General features: G+C 34.7%; 1 protein-coding gene across 5 annotated transcripts in view; it reads left to right on the forward strand.

The window, feature by feature from the left end:
* The window catches only part of MYPN (myopalladin), a 110074-nt gene that overhangs the window by 1439 nt on the left and 85684 nt on the right, over nucleotides 1–22951 (forward strand). Inside the window, exons 1-2 of one of the 5 annotated variants that reach the window (XM_035715362.2) lie at nucleotides 12390–12483; nucleotides 15853–16143. The exons of 2 other annotated variants lie outside the window; for them this stretch is intronic. The gene's annotated coding sequence lies outside the window, so the exon portion shown is untranslated. Of the gene's footprint in view, nucleotides 1–12373; nucleotides 12484–15801; nucleotides 16144–22951 lie in introns of those variants that run through there. 2 more of the 5 variants (XM_035715363.2, XM_035715364.2) reach the window with 2 other exon arrangements.

The raw sequence follows: 22951 nt of genomic DNA on the forward strand, positions 1-22951 counted from the left end.
GATTATTCATTTATAGTGGCACTTCAGTGCTATATATAATCATGTAATTAATAAATGTTTGTCTATCACTTTTATTAAATGATAATCTTGGATATAACCTGATGGGATAAGTGCATCCATTCAGGATATCATTAGATGGTATATCCTAAGGTTTGGTAAACAATAATAAATAAAGTAAGATGTAGTATGTCTAAAACATTGGCAGGTATTAGATTCTCAGAAAATAGCCATATATTCTTCTATGCCACTTTCAATGTCAAACATTTAATTACTAAACATACAGAGCAGATTTGAAGAAACTCTTAACCTAGCAGAGGGCTTTAAACATACTAGTTACTCAATAAATGCTTATTAAAATAGGGAAGGGAGTATTTTACAGCTATAATATTATTTCATAAAGGCTGTGGAAAACAGTTTCATATGCTGGACTAGGAGGCACCAATTGTAATTTCAATTTCAAGTTCAGGCTGATATCAACTGCAGTCTTAGACAACTGACTTACTTTCTCTGATCCTCAATTTATCTACAACTCCAGACTGAGAATGATATGCTGGATCATAGCTAAAATGCCATCCCCGTTGTTCATACTGTGGAAATATCTTAAGGCAAGGTCTTCAAGACACTTCTGCCCTATATTTATTTCATGCTAAAGGTCACACACTGAGTTATAGGATTGCTCCTTAGGGAAGTCCAGTTGGTTGTCCTAAGATCTTGCAGCTTATAATTACCTTGGTAAAATCACCAGATTCTATCACCTGATCTTCAGCTGTCAAAGCTCAGGAACCTAATTTGTTTTTCAAAATTTCTTTTACTGATCCATCCTTTAGCAAAGTACTTACCCTATCCAAATGTTCACAAAAGTCATACAGCATCCACAATTCCAATTTGTTAATTTACAAGAAAGATGGCTTTTTGACAAATCAAAGGTGATGTTCTCCTATCAACTTACTTTTTCTCTGCAAGGAAATCTATTTTAAAAAAAAAAACTAAATTGAAATCAGAATACTGCTATGTGGAACATTCGTGAAGCACATGAAGATTTAGAAAACTGCTTTCAGCCTTGCTATAATTCACTGTATTTACTTTTCAAGTATTATAAAGGATTGGAGCAAAACAGGTAATTGGCCACGGCATTTCGCAGTGTTGGCCTGGGACTCCCAGTACCACTGTCAGGATCAGGTAAAGGCTCTCTTGGATAAATGCTGCTGATTCTTCTTTGATTTCTCTTTCCTACTTGTCATTTTGATTACTTCCTCAGATATAGATGTAGGTGTAGATGCAGATAAAATGTAGCCACATATTTATATTTATATACACATACATTTGGTAGATAGATAACACCAATTAGGTGATATCCAAATTTTGCTATTTTTTTTCCTTCGGGTGTTCTTCAAGCTTTTTTTTTCCTTTTTGTCTTGAGGGGAGACTATTGTTTTTCTCTTTATAAATATAATACATGCGTATATATAAAATATTTGCTTAGTAGAAGTATTTAAAAAGTATTAAAAAGTACAACCAAGGGGATCCCTGGGTGGCTCAGCGGTTTAGTGCCTGCCTTCTGCCCGGGGCATGATCCTGGAGTCCTGGAATCGAGTCTCGTATCGGGCTCCCTGCATGGAGCCTGCTTCTCCCTCTGCCTGTGTCTCTTGCCTCTCTCTTTCTGTGTGTGTGTGTGTGTGTGTGTGTGTGTGTGTGTGCCATGCATAAATAAATTAAATCTTAAAAAAAAAAAGGTACAACCAAGAAAAAAATGTGAGAGAAAATCCCCCATAATTCCACTTCCTAGATATAACCGTTTAACATTTAGGAATATTTTACTCCAGAACTTTAAAAAATAAAACAGAGGCATATTATAAACACTGTTTTGGTGACTTTTAAGAAAAATTTTATATATCATTATTATCTTTTGATGTTAAAAATGTATGCTGTTTTTTAATTTTTGCTGCTACAAACAGTTCTTTATGAACATCCTTATAAATATATTGGAATGATAGTTGTTCTTTTCTTAAATTTACATATATTAGTCAGAGTATGTTGATTTTCTATTTTAATTTTCTGAGTGTTAGAGGTGCTCTACTGATGCCTCCATGTGTTTCCTAAAATATAAAATTCTTTTTTAGCCCTTCTTAAAAAAAAAGATTTTACTTATTTATTTGAGAATGAAAGAGAAGAGAGGAGCAGATGGGGAGGGAGCAAGACAAGCGGACTCCACACTGAGCATGGAGGCCCTCTATCTCATGACCGGAGATCATGACCTGACCGGAAACCAACAGTTGGCTGCTTAACTAACTGAGCCACCCAGGCGCCCCAGTATAAAATTCTATCATATTTATATATCACTTCTAAAGATTTTTTTGTTTCTATATCACATTTAGATTTTAAATACTTTATATATTATACTTATATTCATAATCTCTTGAAACAAAATATTTTTCTCAGTTTTCAGTAACTGAAAAAATAAGTTAACTAAAGCATATAGCATGATTTGCTCAAGGTCACATAGCTAAAGAGAGAGCTGGAGCTAGAACTTGCTTTTTTCCTTAGGTCAATGATTTCCGACTTGTGAGTAAGACCCCTGGACAACCATGAAACAATTGTAAAGGGTCCGCAAATGCATGTGTACATCGAACATTGTGTGAAAACAGAATAAACATATTACTTACTAGTATTACCAGTAATAAAACATAAATTTGTTGGAAATAAATATTAATGATTGCTTTTGTCATTACGTATTTTTAAATCAATGGGTAAAAAATTATCATCACTTAAGAAATCCACATTTAAAAAAAAGATTTTATTTATTTATCATGAAAGACACACAGAGAGAGGCAGAGACATAGGCAGAGGGAGAAGCAGGTTCCCTGCAGGGACCCTGATGTGAGACTTGATCCCAGGATCCTGGGATCACAACCTGAGCTGAAGGCAGACACTCAACCACTGAACAACCCAAGTCCCCCTACAACACTTTTTAAAAAAGATTATTTATTTATGTAAGAGAGAGAGCATAAGCAGGGGGACGAGGAGGGTCAGAGGAAGGGTCATAGGAACAGAGAGAAACAGACCCTCCACTGAGCAGGGAGCCTGATGTAGGGCTCCATCCCAGGACTCCAAGATCATGACCCAAGTGGAAAGCAGACACTTAGCCAACTGGACCACCCAGGTGCCCCAAGAGATCCACAACATTTTAAATGTGTCCTTATACTTAAAAGAATTAGGAAACTACTTTCGGCCTTGCTGTAGTTCACTGTATTTGCTTTTCAAGTATTATAAAACGGCTTAGAACTCTTGACAAAGCTATAAAAATATGGCCAGCAGTATTTTTTCACAAATAAAATTCCCCTTGTGAGATGTAAATTGTGCTGCCCTAAGATAATCGTACTGTGTCTTGTTCTTTAGAACTTTCAAAGAAAACAAAACAAAATAGGTGGTTGTAACTGTGTAAAGATGTAAGACATGAAAGGAGGTGAGACATGAAAGGTATGCCAATAACTCTTTCTTGCCATCATTTGCAGACGTGTCCTGGACACTGGCAAGGTAGAAGATCCAATCATAAATCACATCACAGACTGGAGGCCCCTGCCTCTCATCTCAAGTATGAGCCATTTCACAACTCTACAGACTCAGTACTTAGAACTAGCCCAACATAGACTCTTAAAGCAGAACCTTTATGTTTAAGAAACTGATCAGAAATGAACAGTTTAAGGAATTTCCCCCGAAGCTTTCTTTAGAAAGTTTTGAATATTCTTAATAGGTTACCTGGAACTATAAGTGGTCATATTTATGGGAACAGAAGGTAAAATGATTGTCAGGGGCTGGGTACAAAGGGGAATGGGGAGTTATTGTTTAATGAGTCCAGAGTTTCAGTTTTGCAAGATGAAAAAGTTGTGAAGATGGAAGGTAGTGATGATCATGCAACATAAATGTACTTACCACTACAGAGCTATGCACTTAAAATGGTTAAAATGGTACGTTTTATGTCACATATATTTTACCACATTTAAAAATAAATAAATTTTTTAAATAAATAAAAATTTTTAAAAAAGAATATGTTATGTAGAGATGGGATTTTGAAATAGATTTTTTGACTAGGACTTTTACTTAGAATGTCAAAATAGAACAGAATTATGCTAGGACATTTAATTTCTTTTTGTATGAATTTGATTCAGAGATGGATAAAAGATACTTATACTTCTTTTTTTTTTAAGCTTTATTTATTTATTTGAGAGATAGCATAAGTGGGAGGGGCAAAGGGAGAAGGAGAAAGAATTTCAGACTCTGTGCCAAGCACAGAGCCCAATATGGGGCTCGATCTCACCACCTGAGCTGAAACCAAGAGTTCAACACTTAATCAACTGCACCACCCAGGGGCCCCAAGATATTGATACTTCTAATAATTCCTAAATCCTATGTATGTGGACACAGTTCACCAAAACTTGAAGATAAATAAAATAATAGAGATCTATGTAAATAATAACACTCAGATTGTTTTCTAGTAGTGAGTTGCTGTGTAACTAAGGTGATTATTCTTTCTGTATATCAGTTTCCTCATATGTAAAACATGAGTATTAAAACATTTGCCGACAGGACTCTGATGAGAAGTCACTAACAAAAAATAATAAAATACGTTTCAGATACAGTGTTAATACATAAAAGCATTTAAATAATAAGATTTAAAATATAACTATTCTTTATATTTGACATCTGCTCCAGTCCATCATCATTTCCATTCCAGCATTTACTTAATAGCTCTAAATCTGCTTTATCTTACTCTGCATGGTCTTCCTATGCATTCAGCCTTAGTCTATTAGATAATTCAGAATCATGGAAATGTTAAGATATTCCTCACTTCCCTAGCTTTCTCCTGTCTAAATTACTTAACCTTAACAATTCTTTTGTTAACCTAAGCTGAATATCAGTCTTATGCTAACATTCTTTTTTAGATCATATTAGAAATAAGATACTTACCAGTACCCTTAATTATTATTTTCTTGTCATAAAGCACATACCATAAGAGTGGATATACTGCTCTGATATTTGTCACCACTCTACTTATTTGGCTAAAGAAGTCTCGTTTGATACCTGGGTTGTCAGATCAAATTATAATTTAAATCCTTTAGCTATGTTTAGCCCCTTGGCAATGGGTGAGTTGAGAATTTAGAATTCAGAAGCAGATGGTTCAGGAGCATGGTAACTAGATATGAAGCATTTTACCTCTATGTCATTGGTTTGAATCTGAACACGGTTGATCACTGTTGGTGTTCTATACAAGATGTAAGTGATCTGATTTGAATCTCTGATGAACAGCACCCCATGTTACAAAAACTCATCACTCTTGGCACTAATTGGCATTCTTGTTGTCAGCGTCAGGAAAGAAGCCAAGGACTGAATCAGTCTGGAAACCTGAACTGCTGCTGTGTCTGAGTCATCAGTCTAGGTGGCCCATTCAGCCTTTGGCCTTTCCTTAGGGTTTACAGTTTAGCTCAACTGTGTCTCCTTCACTCCCTGGAACTTCACAAAGCTAGATTAACAGATAAATAATTAAAATATATCTTTTTATAATAAAAATGGCAAACATTTATGGGCCACTTTCTAGAAGCCAGGCATTGTTCTAAGGGTATTAACTCCATTAATTCTCAGAGCAATCCTATGATGTAAATACTATTATTTTCCCCACTTTTTAGAGATTAGGAAACTGGGATTAAATAACTTGCCTAAGGCTTCTCACATAAGTGGTTAAGTTGGAAGCTGACTCTCAATAGAATTATTCTCTTCCTAATTATAGCATTTATTTGATTTTTTTTACCATATTACTTTACCATTTATATATTTTTTAAATTCTGTGTTTAAACCAAACAAGATATATTAATGTCTCAACTTTTTTTTCTTATATTTTTAAAGATTTTATTTATTGATTCATGAGAGACACAGAAAGTGAGGCAGAGACATAGGCAGAGGGAGAAGCAAGCCCCCGCAGGGAGCCCATTGCGGGACTCAGTCCCAGGATCCCAGGATCACACCTTAATAATGTCTCAACTTTAAAATTTTTCATCTTTCTGTACTAGTTATTTTTTTTCTGAAAGAGGTGATGAATCTTTCTTGAATTTGATTCATGTGCATCATTATTCTGATTTTAAGGTAAAGATCTTGATTTTACAATGGCTTTTTTGCTCATCTACATTTTCATTGTTTGAACTAAACATTACCTGTTGGAAACATTCTCTCACTTTACCTTTCTAAATTAATAGAGAATAGATAAATAAAATAAACCTCTACCAACTACTCCATCCCAGTGCAAATGTACTAAATCTCCTACTTACTATTCATACAAAATAAGAAGGCAGGTAAGAATTTTAAAAAATCTGGGTCTCTATTTTAAGAAATTTCCCAATAGTGAGGGAGAAAGTTTTTAATACTTTGAAATGAATGACCATTAAAATAAAGTTCATGAACAATTAGATCATTTTAATGAATAAAACAGATTTATTGGTTCTCATAACTAGTTTTCTTAAGACTTAGTAAATATTATTTGCTATAATGACCAGGTAGAAATAAAAAGGAATCTATCACCACTTTTTTCTTTTCTTTGCCATCTATCATCAGTTACTCAAAGCAAGTTGTCTCATTTGGCACATACTTATTGCTCCAATTTTGCTAACAGTTAAAACTGGAAGTATCCCCCAAAATAGCTGTTACTGAACTAAGTTAATAATGTAAACTTGGTAATCAGGATTTTACTGCTAATATATATCTACATGTAGTATGGGCATTCTAGTGGTTAATTTTCCTCTGTAAAAAATAATCAGAATAAAGACTTTAAGCTGTCTTAAAAGTATGTCATTTTGGTTTGGATTTTGTTGTTTTTATTAAGCCTAATAACAAACATGTAATTGTAAATGACTTAAAAAGATGAAATGCTGGGGCACCTGGGTGGGTCAGTAGGTTAAGCGTCTGGTTATGATCCCAAGGTCCTGGGATTGAATCCCACATCCTGGCTCCCAGCTCAGCAGGTAGTCTGCTTCTCCTTCTCCCTCTGCCCCTCCTGCCTGCTCATGTGCACGTGCACTCTCTCTCAGTCTCGGAATAAATAAAATCTTTTTTAAAAAGATGAAATGCTAAGTAAACATCTACCTAAAATATGGTAACCATCTGATCTCTCATGCCTAATTTCACTATGATTAGTAATTTGCAGATACAGATGCACAGAAGGAATTGTCCACTATATATTGTTGCTTCCATTGCTTTAAGTTGTTTCTGTGACTGGTTAGAGATTATGAATCATCAATTTCTGGTGACTTGGAAGGGCTTTGGAGCAAGTCACTAAATGAACATAATCCCAATAACACTGGAGGTCTCCTTGTTACTCTACATCTTCTTTTTTCCAAATTGATTCCTAAAGGCATTACTAACAGCGTGGATTCCTCTGAAAGGTAGTGTGATATAATAGAGAAGAGCTTGGGCTTTGGCGTCATGTAGATCTGGGTGTGAATCACAGCTTTGAGTGGCCCTGTGCAAATTCTTTCTCTGATCTTTAGTTTCCTCCTCCATAAAAACAGGATAATAATATAGTATATCTTGGACAATCTCAAGGTATACTTCCTGAGACTTTTTCAGATCCCTGAATTTGCAAAACCACAGTACCATATAATTTTTTCAGTTTCATCCTCCATAAAATGGGGATAATGACCCATACTTCCTGGTTGTTATATTAAATTAAATTATGTATTAAATATTAACAACAAAGCTTGGTTGATGTGGACACTGAGCTGGGTCAGCTAGGATCACACAGAGAGCTAACTCATTCTGGCTTATCTGCCTTTCAGGAAGTCCAATTTGGAGTCAGTCCCAAATAGATGACATTTTAATCTAAATGAGAGAATATTTTAAGTGTACTGTTTATTTCTGTGAAAATAGGAAGCTCTGTATGTGACTTGAACTCAAATCCCCAAAACCAAGGCATGAGAGTGGATGGAAGTGCCTCTCAGTGATGAGCAATTGGGTCTGAAAACCCAGACTCAAAGAAGCAGTCTATGGAAGCCAAAGGAGTTTGATTTTATAGAGTGAACAGAAAGCAAGGACCTGATATAAAGCAAAGGTTATAAAACGGTTAAAAGGGGGGAGGGGCAACAAAAATTACTAAAACTAAGCCAGTTCAAGAGGATGCAAAAGTATGAAAGTGCCTCTATGGAGCACCTCGGGAAAACTCTTAGGCAAGTTTGGGCAAGCTCCAAGCCTTTTCCGAAAGCAAGGGTACCCCATATCAGTTAACTCAGGAATTGTGAGCATCCACTGAGCCAAAGCACGTAGTTCCTTACTTGATGACTGAATGCAATGAACATCTAATCATTTTTGGCTCCCTTCTTCAGTTGAATTGATTCTTAATAGTATTTCTGTGTTTAATATCATAACCACCAATGACAAATCAGTTAATCTTGCTGAGAGTTTAGGTCATTTAATCTTTCCTGGAACACAATAAATGTTCTGTAAGTATTTGTAGAATTGAGTGAGTAATATAGGACAACTCAACAATTAATGCATCATCTTACAGCGTGCTATGGACAAGTATTTATTAAGTGCCTATTTTTTTCTATGTTATGAGATTGAAACTGTTCGGCCTATAGATAACTTTTTTATAGCTGCAATTCTCAAGGTTTTGATCTACTTAAATAGATAAAGCATAAATACCGAAATGAAAAAAATAGTTTAATTCAGCAATATGAGAAATGTTGTGATCACTAGTTGTTTAATCATAATAATTTGAAGAACACAGTAAACAAATCAGGGAGGAAAAGAAAGGTAAGGACATATTAGTGAAACTTTTTAGAGACAGGATTTGTGTAGAAGAAGGGCAAATATTTTATATGATTGAGGTGATCACTTTTCTGTTTATACTCTTTTCTTATTCTTGGTTGAAATTTGTACAAAATTGTCAGACAAGTGGTCCATCTACAAATAGATTTATCCCCTACTCAGTTTACACGCAAATTTTTGTGTTTAATTTCTCTATGACATTATATGTTTACTCATCCCTTTTATTGACATTATCACCCACATTTTGAATTAAACCTTATTGGCTAGGCCAGAAATAAAAGGAAAGTATGTCTAAGATATTAACAGACTAGGTTTTAACGATCCATTTTCAGTTTGGAATGAAGAACAATTGAGTGATGAGCAGAATGAATAAAAAGGTAAAACAAAAAAAGATTTTCCAAGTCTGCCTATACTAAAGTATGCTGCTTTTATTTGACAGGAAGTTTATGAAAGCAAGAAACACCAAATGAGTAGATCCATTTACAAATAAAAATGTAAATTGGTTAGGGTGTAAAATACCAATTCCTTCTGAGTTTTTCATGGTTTATATTCTCAGCTCTTTCTCTGTAACCTACTCGCCAGAAAGTTGCTTCCATTCCACATTTGCTAATTTCATGATAGGTTTCATGTAATAAGATGATAAATCCTCAGAAATGTGTATCAGGGGACGCCTGGGTGGCTCAGCAGTGGTTGAGCATCTGCCTTGGGCCCAGGGCATGATCCCAGAGTCCTGGGATCAGTCCCGCATTGGGCTCCCTGTGAGAAGCCTGCTTCTCCTGCCTATGTCTCTGCCTCTCTCTCTCTTTCTCTCTGTCTCTCGTGAATAAATAAGTAAAATCTTAAAAGAGAGAGAGAGAGAGAAGAAATGTGTATTGGGCCTTGCTGTTTCAAAGAATTTTACTAAATCTTTGTTGAGAAAGTAGCCCTAGATTAGTCACATACTATTTTTCTGTTCTCTTCTTGCTTCTGAGAAAGTAGCCCTAGATTAGTCACATACTATTTTTCTGTTCTCTTCTTGCTTCTGTAAAAGAAACATTAAATTCCCAAAATCAGATTCATAGCTTGAATCCTTGTTCATCGATACATATAAAAATAATGGTGAATTTTCTCCTTTGGGTGATTTCTGATAAAAAATTTTAAAAAATTAACCTGCATAATTACTCTTTATGGGAAGGCAGTAGGAGCCAATAAAAAGATATTGATTTTAGTGATTCATCACTTTCACATAACATCCAGCGCTCATCACAAGTGCCCTCCTTACTACCACATTACCCATTTAGCCCATCCCACACCTGCCTCCCTCCATCAACCCCAGTTTGTTCTCTATAGTTAAGAGTCTCTTGAAGTGCTTAGATGGTTCAGTCACTTAAGTGTCCAACTCTTGATTTCAGCTCAGGTCATGTATGATCTCAGGGTCCTGAGATCAAGCCCTGTGTCAGGCTCTCCGCTCAGTGGGAAGTCTGCTTTGAGATTCCCCCTCTTCTTCTCCCCCTACCCCTCACCACCTGCCCCAAACACACCACTCGTGTGCTCTCTTTCTCTCTCTCCAAAATAAATACATCTTTAAAAAAAATAGTCTCTTATGGTTTGCTTCTCTCTCTTCCCCCCTTCCTCTGTGTTCATCAGTTTTGTTTCTTTAATTTCATACATAAGTGAAATCATATGGTATTTATCTTTAAAAGAGAATTTGTTTTAAACTAAAATGCCTAGATGTGAATTCACCCAGCTGTGCAGCTCCCTGGTTGGGTAACTTTGAGAAAACTAAACTTCTTTTATTTATTTATTTATTTATTTATTTATTTATTTATTTATTTATACTAAACTTCTTTCAGGCTTAGTTTCCTCCTCGTAAATTCCAAGTTAACAGTACTTTGTAGAGTTGCTCTGAGTATAAAATAAGAGTTAACTTAGGGTACCCCTGGCTTAGAGTACGCTTGGAAGAAATGCTAATTCCCATTTCCTTTCTTTCACATCATTAGTGTTAATGCGATTATCTGGGTCATGCATAAGAACACTGAACTTTGTTTTTGGCTTTCTGAGATGTCGGTGCTACCCAAAAATAGAATCTGAGTGGAATCACCCAGAGCCTGCATACTGGCATTTAAGATATTCAGTGCTAACATTAAAAAGAGAGAATATTTCAACTGTTGTTTTCCTATCCCTAACTTGCAAAATGTTTATTGACCCATATCGAAGTGCTGAGAAGTAACACCAGAGCATTTAAATTTACATTCAAAAGAGCAAAACTCTTAAATTGTCTCAGCAAAATGACTACCATAAATAGAAACCAAAACATAGGTCTGTCAAAGCATTCAGACTCTCTTCTAATGCCCTACCTTTCAGCATTAATACTCAATGCTTCGTTGTACCTATCAATTCATGTTCTCAGCTAAAATATTGCCGATAGAGTGTATCTGAAAGCATTTGCCTTTTTTCCTTCTGTATTTTCTCTTCTTTTGTTTGTTGAGTCATCCAAAAAAACTTCAGAGTTGGTTCCAGTCAGAAAAATTATAAACTTAAAATTCTATGTAACATTCCTCTAAAATACTTACTAAAAGAGAATATGTTTTTTGTTCATTTTAATCCTTATTTTTTCACAAATACCTTAGAAATGTCACCATTTAAATATCTGAAGTGGTTATGAGCATAGACATAAGAGTTAACCTTATGTTTCATCCTGGCTCAGTCACTCACTTGTGTGACATTGGACAAATTTTTGACCTCTAAACCTCAAGTTTTCATCTGTAGAATTCAAACAGTACCTACTTCATAGACTGTTGGAGGAACAGGGAAATAAAGCACAATATTCATAAAGAGGTTAGCTTACTACCTAGCACACAGCTAGGAATATTAACTTATTTCTACTGAGATGATGTGTGTTATATGTGTGTTAATACATGTGTGTTATGTGTCTGTTAATATAATGTGGTGCGAGAAGGGAATCAATTGTACACCTCAGGATTACATACTCGATACCAATTGTTTTGAATTTCTTCAGTAACATAGTATTAATCACAGATGCTCTTTTTTAAAATTCTGGGAAGCAGATTTTCTTATTGGAAATAATACTTTCTAAAAAATATATACGTTGATATGTTCTCCATATCAAAAGCACAAGTAAAGAAAGTCATATTGTATTTTCATGGAAACCACACTGCAAAGCTTTAATCTAATTACCCTAAAATTGGAGGAGTACACATTATTATTATAATAATTAATTGTGTTCCCATATTGACTTTAATAAATGTATTAACCATATTCTTAGTTTTGTATCAAATAAAAGCATTTACACATGTCATACGCAACCTGTGTATATATATTTTGCCCATATTTATGCTTTATTCTTTAAAATTCCTTCCTTATTGTCCTTTTCATCTAAGGAAAGACCAAGAAAGTCTATTTCCTTAGTCATCTTAGTCATTATCCGCCCCCACCATCCCTCCAGGCTAAGAACATTGTGCAGACTGAGTTATTAAAGTTGATCTGAAAGAGCAATCTGTTCTAAATGACTGTCCCTGGATCCACCACGGAACCCTGTAAATACCCTTCATTACTCTGGCGGGGTAGTATCACATTACCTTCATGATACTTCTGTGGCTGACACAAGTTAGGCAGTGAGATTTGGACTTTGGATGATCCTGGTTGATTGATATAGGAATGGTGCTTCTCCTCCAGGTAACCACAAATTTACTTCTCAGGATAATGTTTTAAAATAGGTATTCTGTTTATAGCTTCAAAAAATGTTTTTAGTTTTTAAAACTAAGGCTTTGGACTTAGAGCTTTTTTAATGTTTTTGGTTTTGGTTTTAGTTTTAGGTAAGCATTTTCAATACCGTTTAGATGAAAAAGAAGTTTCTTAAGAATTTAATTGTATTCCTCAATAACATTGTATCATGGAGTTTGTATAAGACCCTCTATAATCCACCATATATATATCGTTTGGGATCGTTTTTCTTTGATTGAGTATTTTTCTCATAAACAAAAGTTAGGAAATACATGTCTCTGTTCTTTAAAAATAAGATACAGAGGGGGTTTTGTTCTCATCTGATACTAGAGGGGAGTAAGTCAATACAAACCTATGAACTTTAAGCAAAATTTTTTGAAAGTTTGGTATATATGAGCAATTTCTTTTAAAGAATTAAAATCTATAGCAATATGAAAAAATAGGAAATATAAAATTTTACATGAATCTACTAGCACAGAATTCTTGCATTCTTCTCCAAGTGAAGACTTCCTCTGTCATAGATATTTAGGTTCCTTGGTATTCCTGTGGATCATCCCAGTGTGAGTAAATTGTTTCTGTAGCTGAGTGACTGAATTAAGAAAACAGCTGAAGGCAAGCTCAGGATCATGTTCAAACCACAATAAACACATGTGTTGGATGAGCCACTCAACTTTATGGGGAAGGCTTAAGACATGTAACCTTGTGTTTATTTATCATTTATGAAATTTCTTTTTAATTATGTTGGAATATTTTTTAAAGTTTTAAAAATTAATTTTTGTATCAATAAACTCTGGTAAAATTTGAACTAGTAAGTGTGTGGTACAATGTTTATATAAGTACTACAATGATATTCAAGATAGAGGCTGTAAAAAAAAAGATAGAGGCTGTGTTACTTGGAAGAAAAAAACTAATTTTATTTTATTTTATCTTTTAAAAGATTTTTAGATTAATTAATTAATCATTCATTCATTCATGAGAGACACACAGAGAGAGGCAGAGACATAGGCAGAGGGAGAGGGAAAAGCAGGCTCCTTGCAGGGGGCCTGATGTGGGACTCGATTTCCGGACCCGGGATCACACCTTGAGCCGAAGGCAGATGCTCAACCACTGAACCACCCAGACATCCCGAAAAAACTAATTTAAAAATACCAGAATATAGAACACAAATTTGATGTATTGTAAGCAAGGTATTCACAATTGCTGAATATTATTTATTTTAAATATTTACATGCAGCTTTTTTTTCAGTGTTCAAAGAATTTTGTACACTGTCTTATCATGGCATAGTTTATATGGAAGTAGAAATGTGTTCATTTACAATATGTGCACACATTTCCCTTTGGAAGGTCAAATTGTAATACACCTATTTTTACCTGAAATAGAAGTTGCACTTTTCCACATCCCTAAAGAAGACCTAGCAGCAGTTATATTAGTTAGGTCTCAAGTTAGGTCTTAGTTAGGTCTCTATCTGAGTGGAATGGGAGGGAGTTTATTTATTTATTTATTTATTTATTTATTTAGAAAAGGGGAGAAAAGTTTTTTTTTTTCCCTCTTTTCTTTTAAGATTTTAAAATTTAGATAAGAGTTTCGGGGGAGGGGGGAGAGAGAATCTCAAGCAGACTCCCCACTGAGCACTGATCCTAGTGCAAGGCTAGATTCCACAATCACAAGATTATGACCTGAGCTGAAATCAAGAGTCTGGTGCTTAACTGACTGAGCCACCCAGGCACCCCAAAATCTTATCTTTAAATAAGAAATTGTAGGAGCATCCACATAAATAGAAAATGCAGAAATACAATTAAGTAGTCTTGAGGTTGGTATCAGCACAGGATTAGGTAAGAGACCAAAGGAATCTGTCATTAAAGATCTGGACTACAACGTTTCAGGATCCCTGGGTGGTGCAGTGGTTTAGCGCCTGCCTTTGGCCCAGGGCACGATCCTGGAGACCCGGGATCGAATCCCACGTCGGGCTCCTGGTGCATGGAGCCTGCTTTTCCCTCTGCCTGTGTCTCTGCCTCACTCTCTCTCTCTCTGTGTGACTATCATAAATAAATAAAAATTTTTAAAAAATTAAAAAAAAAAAAAGATCTGGACTATTGTGGTAATAAAAACAGCCTGCCTGCATAATTCAGTTCTTTTTATACCTTTTCTCCTCCTCAGTAATACTACTTTTAACCTGAGTTATTGAAAAGTTTTCCTCAATTTTTTTCACTCTGCTTGTGTGAATAGAACTCTATAAAAAAGTAGTGAAATCTCTGATGTGATCACAATAAACAAATTTTATATCTATTCAATATACAATAGGTGGTCTCAAAATGACTGATTTGGGTAAAAAGATCTCTTGGTGAATTCCATAAGGTAAAGAATTTTGGTATATTTTAGGTACTGCTTTATACCTAGTACCGGGCACATAGTAGGCATTAGGTAAATATTTGTTGAATGAATGAATGGGAAGAATTCCTACAAACTGTTGAGTGATTTAATTAAGAATCTAGATGTAAACTAAAAATTTCATGCTATACAAATCTAAGAATGATCCTTTTAAATAATAACCTGTGACATTTACCTAAATTTTCAAAACCCAGGCTTCTGCCAAGATTTAATGATGTTACAGCACACTTAATCTGTACCAAGCAATGGAATTAACTTCTTTTTCCCCAAATTTCATTCTGAAAATGTATGAAATTAATATAAAAAAACCTATACTTTGACAAAGGAGTTTTTTGAGCAGATGTTGGTTTGGTTAAGCATTCTTTTTTATTGATTGGTAATGCTTGTGAGAGAAGACATCTTAGCATAGACCTTTTCAAGCAATATACAAAAATGTTATTCCAGATACTAATACTGGGTTTACTCTCAGGCTGATGGTTTTTTCCTCTCCATTTTTTTTTTTGTTTGTTTTTGTGATCTCTAATTAACACCTTTTAATGTTAAATATCTTCTCTACTTTTGCTTAGCTTTTGGATGAACAGTGAAAAAACTCTCCACTTTTAAATGTTAAGCCTCAGCTTTATATGGTTTCTCACAGCTTAATTTCCTAAAATGTATCTATCAGTGATTAAATGACAGTAAATTTTCATTAAAATTAAAGTTCCTAAAAATTAAAAATTTTGATGTATTCAAAAATAATGCCATTTTCTTTGACAGATGGAACATGGTGTCATGAAATTAGTTAGTATTAACTCCACACATAAATCAATAAAGAACTTAGGCCTCTAGCTAGAAGTGAAATTCTATAGGTAGAAAAACTGATTGACCCCCACCACCCATAGGTGCTGTCCTGCTGTGGAATCCCTTTGCTCAGTTTTCTCCTGTCCAATCAGGTGGAATGTTTCACAGGCACATGGTTTATACAGCTCAAAATAACTTGGGACCTGTGAGCTGACAAATGCTCTGGCTCCGGTGGTGACAGGTTGTCCAGCTTCTTACAGCCATCTTCACTGAAACTAAGGTTAACTCCTCACTCTCTATGGACGGCTGCTCTCAATTTCCAAGCGTGTGAAGAATTTTCTTTTTCTCCTGTGCTTTCATCTAAAAGTTCTCCTTGGATAATTATCATCACAGTGGATTGCCTGGGTTGGACATTCTCATCTGAGTCAACTAAAAAAAGAAAGGTAATATTCAGATTTAAGATCTCAAGTGTGTTTTGATAATGGGGCACTGACAATGGGAAAAAGGGATATTTCAGAGACCTAGTTACTGTTGTTTAGAGTGAAACCTAGGATAGCTTCCTAATTATGTATGATGGGACACAAAATTTTGTGAAAAATAAAGTTTTCTACATGTAAAGATTTTGGAGGGGATTATTGATGAGACAGAGATCAAAGCCTTCTTGGGTCCTAAGGAAAAATACCTCAACAGAGGAAGTTGTGTCATGTTACATACAACATTGGCATTTCCACAATTCACTTATTAAAATAATGGTTTTTGTATAGAGAATATGTGTGCAATGCCTATTTCCTTTTTAAAGGAAATCAAATCTAAAATAATATGACTATAGTTAAAGACTTCATTTAAATTTTTTTTTTATCATGTAAAAGGATATGCTTGCTATATTTAGTGTTGGGAGATCTGCTCCCTGGATTAATGTACACAACAGCTGCAGAAAGTCTTGCTCAAAGGACATTGCTCTTTCTTTCTCCTTTCTCTCACACACACACACACACTCTCTCTCTCTCTTCAACTGCATCAGAAAGACACTTGACAGTCAGTGGCAAGTGTTTGGCCTGGTACACTGCACTATTAGCAGTAATTAGATGCACATCTTGAATTATATTTTAAAACCATATAAGCAAAGAAAAAGAGAACATGGATTAATCTGTATTTCCATTCCCCCAAAGTGAACATTACAGCAATGGTGCTAAGAAATTTTACTATTTTATCAACAGATTCTTACTCACACTTGTTAAAGACACTAGAATCAATCAGTTTGAAAGAAACAAAACACCTATCCAGTTTCCTTTCTGAAAAAAATATGGTTCAATTATTTTCACATTGATAATGACTAAATGAATTCTACAAACTCTAAATAAAGAACTTGTCACAACTTTTCAGTCTCTCCTTAATAATGACTCTTAAGTTCATATAAAATCCATAATCCTTTTCTAAGAAATTGAGAATGTCTATACTTAAAGCTATAATAAACATATTTTTAAACAAAAATTAAGATACGCTGTCTGACACATGATTTGAAAATAAACAAAATGTTTAAAATCAAGGCCATTCCAGGAAATATGAAATATATGCACATTATACTTATTTTGTCAGTAGACAAAATTATAGCCATTACAGAATCTTATAATAACAGACTATGAAACAAACAGTTGGATACTATCCAAATTCTGGGAGTTTGTCTCTATTCCCACTTATAGAATATGGCAAATGCTATTGGAACTCATACTAATGTGTTAAAGCCCCAGTTCTATATATCTGTAATTTAGAATACAGGCTCTATTACATGTTTCTATTACAATGTACTTGGTCCATGCAGTGGAATAGACTCAGAACCACAATTCACGGACACCAAAAATTGAATGGGTTTTTAACCCAGGTTGGATTTTAGAATTCATAGAGATGGCTTTTCAAATTAACTTTTGAAGAAATGGAACAGATGACAAATCGCATTTTATGGTGAAAGGGCTTTATTTTTTTAAAAGATTTTATTTATTTATTCATAAGAGACACAGAGAGAAGCAGAAACATAGACAGAGGGAGAAGCAGGCTCCCTGGGGGTAGCCTGATGTGGGACTCAATTCCAGGACCCCGGGGTCACAACCTGAGCCAAAGACAGATGCTCATCCACTGAACCACCCAGGCGCCCCCATGAAGAGCTTTAATAATCTAAGGTGACAGCTAAAGTTTTCAACCATTAATTCCTTATATGTAATAGGAACAATGAACTCAGCTTGCTAACTTGAAAATACAAGACAAATGATCCTGCTAACCCCAGAATAATTACAGTAGTTTCCTTCATTGACATTGAGATTTGTCAAAGGCATTGCTTGTCATCTGGTGTCATTGCCTGTAACAAGACCAAAAAAAAAAAAAAAAGAACAAATTAACTTTTTTCCTCTCTTAGGAGATATAGAAGAATCAAGCACCATGGAGATATTTTCTTAAATTTCTATGGTGCTTCATACTTGACAAAGAGCTTTTAGAACTGCTAGGGCATTGCACTTTTGCTTAAAGGGAACAACTCAAGTGCAGACAGAATAGTTTGTTTAAAAATTTAAGAGGATATATTCAGCAAATACATTTTTTTTTTGGTGGACATAAAAGCTTGTATGACTATTTACTTGCAGTCACCAGAGTTTGTAGAACTCATCTATAACCAGAGTCACCTTGACAAGCTCTGCACAGGCTGTGTGTTACATAGATCTCTACTTGGAGTCACAGTGCACTATACCCTGTGGGAGGGGTCCAGCACAGCCTTCTCACCAACAACCACATCTTCAGATCCTGGCCTCTTGGGGTACTTGCTCTTCTCTCAATCTAGCAAGCATGTTATGTCAATGTAATTTGGAAAGTTATCTTTTTCAAATCCTTCCTTCATCACCTAGAAAATTGACAGGCTGAAGAGGGATGAAAATGTTCTATTTTTATATATATATTTCTCTTATTTAAAATGAATCTTTGAGTTAATGAGATTGATAATGTTCTCTCATTTTTGATCTCCTGTTTAAGAGCTAAGTTGGTGAGATCTTGAGAGTAATATAAAACCTCATTTTTGTGACTACCACCAAACCCTTTGTAAAAGATCCTAGGTGCCTGCAGTCCTCTTGCTCACTTTTCAGGAGCCTTTCCACATGTTGTAGAGTTTACTTTTACATAATTTCTTAGCTGTCAAGGTTAAGTACTAACTTTGGGCTCTGACTTCAGTATCCTTTTCTCTAGCACTTTGCTACATGCTTATCCTGTTCTGTATTCAAAAGCATATGAAAGTATGTTTCATAGAAGCCAATCTCTTTTCTCCCACTCAAACTAAATCTTTACTTTCTTTCCCACCTTCCCACCTTTACCAATTCATTTAAAACAATAATCAGAGAATGGTTTACTCACCTTTGGCCTCTTACTTAAAAATATTTTCCTTCCTTAGCCTCTGTCCTTTAAGGAATGTCCCTAATGAAACAGATTTCTACTGTTTCTCTTGTGTATTAGCTCTGCTTTGCCACTTTAGTTTGACATTCTCTTCTAATGTGTACATTTGTCTGTATTTGTTTTTATCTGCTGTTTTTCCATATTGCCATTGACATGTTTCCATATATTTCATGTTTTTATTCTGATAATGCGACAGATACTAACTTATTAAATCACGAATGTCACTCACACCAAAAATACACTAGAAATAAAAGTAAGATAAGTGGGATCACTATAATAGTAAGGGGATGGAAACTGTAACAATGAAGGATTTATCTCGAAGTGCATCTATCTGCAGCCAAACTTTTAAAAGATGGTTTGCAGCCAACTCTCTAGGACTAGTTCCTATGTAATGGGATTTGGTTCTTGGCCCAGCAAGTTTCTCCAAAAGAACTAAGTTAGATACTTCTATTGTGTGGGACACCATGGGACAGAGAAGGCAAGACAAATAGGTCAATACCAGCATTAAAGAGAGGAAGTAAAACTTAATTTTGGTGATTCTTCCCCTAAAGAAAATTCTAGTTATAATAATTACACACCAGCAGAAAATTATTACTTTAAATTGCATAATGTTCTACATTGTTTAAAGTGCTTTCACAAACAAACCTATGAAGTAAGTGGGGCAGTTGTGCTCCTCCTCAGTTTAGAGATGAATTGCTTAAAGATGTCTTATCTTGTCCTATTCCAGCTCTCTAGATGAATAAGTATTAAATATTAAGCTATTTTTACACTTACGTAAAACCAGATTTGTTTTTTCATTTAAATATCTAATGATACTTCATAGCCAGAAAACTTCAGCATTTATGTTTGAGTCCAAATTACTTCATATTAGGTTTTGCCAATTCTCTGGTCAATACCCCAGTTTAAATATTCATATTATAACCCAAAGATGAATGTATTACCACATGATATTTCCAGCAAGGTTTTCTTAGAGCCTACAAAAGAGTAGTGCTCAGTTAACATGAGTTGAAAAATATGCCCAAAGGTATCAACATCAAGTTTTGTTATTATGAACCAGACCCTTAATTTTCAGCAAGTTCTCAGGGCAGATCCTCTCTCCAGGAGAAATCTTAGGGGAGAAAATAGAGCTATTCAGCAAAGTAAAGAACATTCAATAAACCTTCTATGTCACCAAATTAGTTTATATGATTTACTAAAGTCTGTCTTGATTATTGATGCCACATTAACTGTTTCATTTCCAACCTAGGACAATTTCAACTTCACCATGGTTTGTTTCCAAGAACAATTATTCATTCTTATTTTTTGAAAGTGGCATTAAATCTGTTTCAGTTTTGTAAGAAGCTGAAAAAAGGAAACAAAGTCCAATGTCACTCTGAACACCTCAGATGAAACGTCCAAGAGAATTCTTAATTTCCTTTCCTGAAACCTGCTTGTCCAAGTAAATAATTCCACCACTCACCTAGTTGCTTGGGCCCTAAATAATGGAGTCACCATTGGCTTTGCTCTTTTTCTCATATGTTTCAGTCCATTAATAATTTATACTGGCTCTACTTTTTTAAAAAAATACCTCCAATCTGATCATTTCTCACCATGTCACTGGTACCGTTCATTGATCCAAGCCACCATCATCTCTTGCATAGCATATTGCAATAGTCTCCTAGCTGATGTGCTTGTCTCACACTTGCTCCCTTCAACTTGATTCCTTGCATAGCAGCCACAATTAAATGTTTTCAAATCTATGTCATCTGGTTCTCAGAACTATAAAATGCTTTCCCATTTAAATATGTAATAAGATTCAAAGTCCTTCCCATGGTCTGCAAGGCCTCACATGATCTTGGTACTTTTGTGACTCCTTTTTCTTCTACTCTTCTTTTTCATTCACCTCTTGGCACACTGGGCTTGGCTTAAACACAGCAAACATTTACTTCTCTTCACCTTGACACTTCTCAGAAACATTCTTCTCTCCCCAACATGGTTATATAGCTAACTTCTCCACTACATTAGAAGATATGCCTGATCTTCTTAGCTAAAATAGCATACCTTCCTCTCTCCCCCTTCATTCTCTATTCCCTTGCCTTACTTATTTTTCTTCTAAACATTTGTCTTAAAAAAATAAAATAAAATAAAATAAACATTTGTCTTCTCCACTAGAATGTCCAACTTCATGAGGGTAGGGACTTTGTCATTTGTTTACTGCTGAATCCATAGCACCTAGAATGGTGCCTGGTACATAGTAGATGCTCAGTAGATATTTATCGAATGAATAAATGAAAGCTAAATTATCCATAACAGCATTTGGGCTTTTTAAAAGTATAAATTTTAAAATTAAAAAAAAAAAAAGGGGATCCCTGGGTGGCGCAGCAGTTTGGCGCCTGCCTTTGGCCCAGAGAGCAATCCTGGAGACCCAGGATCGAATCCCACATCGGGCTTCCGGTGCATGGAGCCTGCTTCTCCCTCTGCCTGTGTCTCTGCCTCTCTCTCTTTCTCTCTCTGTGACTATCATAAATAAATAAAAATAAAAAAAAAATAAAAAAAATAAAAGTATAAATTTTTTTGGTAAACAGATAGTTTTTACATTAATGCTTGAAAGGGAAAATGTTACATTTTCTTATTTCCTATTGTAAGTGATATTTATCAGCTTAACAATTTATATGTACGTTTTCATCTGAGAACCATCTGAAACAAAATTGTTGTTATCCCATTTGAAGGATGAGAATAATTGAGATTCAAATGCCTTAAATGAATTGCTCAAGATAACACAGTTAATTAGTGTTGGAGTTAGGATTCAGATCCAGGTTTCTGATTATGTTCTTTGACACATATGTTCCATATGTTCTTTGATACTTCTGGTATAAAAAGAAGGAATAATTCCAAAAATAAATTTTCTTTTGGAAGTCACCTTGAAGTTATTACTGCTTTTACCAGCTGATATTTTTCTTTATGTCTATAAATTTTCTTTGTAAATATGATTTCTGTTTATCTGTCTTACTTTATCTTGCAATTAAAATAAAAGATAAGCAACAATAGGTTTAGCAGGAAATTCTAATGAACAAAAGAATTCAATAGATATTTATTGATCACTTTCTATGTGCTATATGTGCACAGAGATGATGGTATACAAAAACAAAGTGAGGGATACAGAAAAGTAAATAGGCAAATTTAATATATTGTGATAAGTGCTTTGTTTGGGGAGCACACTGCAGAGGTACCCAACCCAGAACAAAGAAGAAATTCCACAGTGATGTCTCAGTTAAGAACTGAAGACCATGTAGAACTTGGCCCAGTAAGGTAGGGAAGGGAGGTGGGGACAGGGAGCAGCCTAAGTAAAGAAAATACATAGAAAGACCTGCAGGCAGCACAGTTCATTCATGAGACTACATGTATTTCAATAGAAGATAGATGGTGCTGAATGAACTACAAATCTAGAGTTCAGTTGCTCTTCAACCACTTTACTAGTTCTACTTCCATTTTTTATAGTATGTCAGTATAATTGTTATATAATAATAATAATAGTAACTATTATTTATTGAGCATTTACTAAATGCCAAGAGCATTTAATCATCACTTCAACCTATGAGATGGCTAGTGTTATTATTCCTTATAGAGGTTAAGTGACTTTGTTGAATTTATTGAGTCAGAAAGTGTCAGAACTGGGTTCTGAGCCACATCTATCTAACTTCCAAATTTTAGATAATAAATACACTACATTAAAGAACATTAAATGAATTAATTAAACATTAATTAAATTAAAACCTTAAAGCAATTCTTTATTTTGAATACTTGAAAGTATTATCATAATAATTTCTTTTTTTTTTAATTTTTATT

Source organism: Canis lupus, chromosome 4, assembly GCF_003254725.2.
Source record: "Canis lupus dingo isolate Sandy chromosome 4, ASM325472v2, whole genome shotgun sequence".
Taxonomy (NCBI): Eukaryota; Metazoa; Chordata; class Mammalia; order Carnivora; family Canidae; genus Canis; species Canis lupus.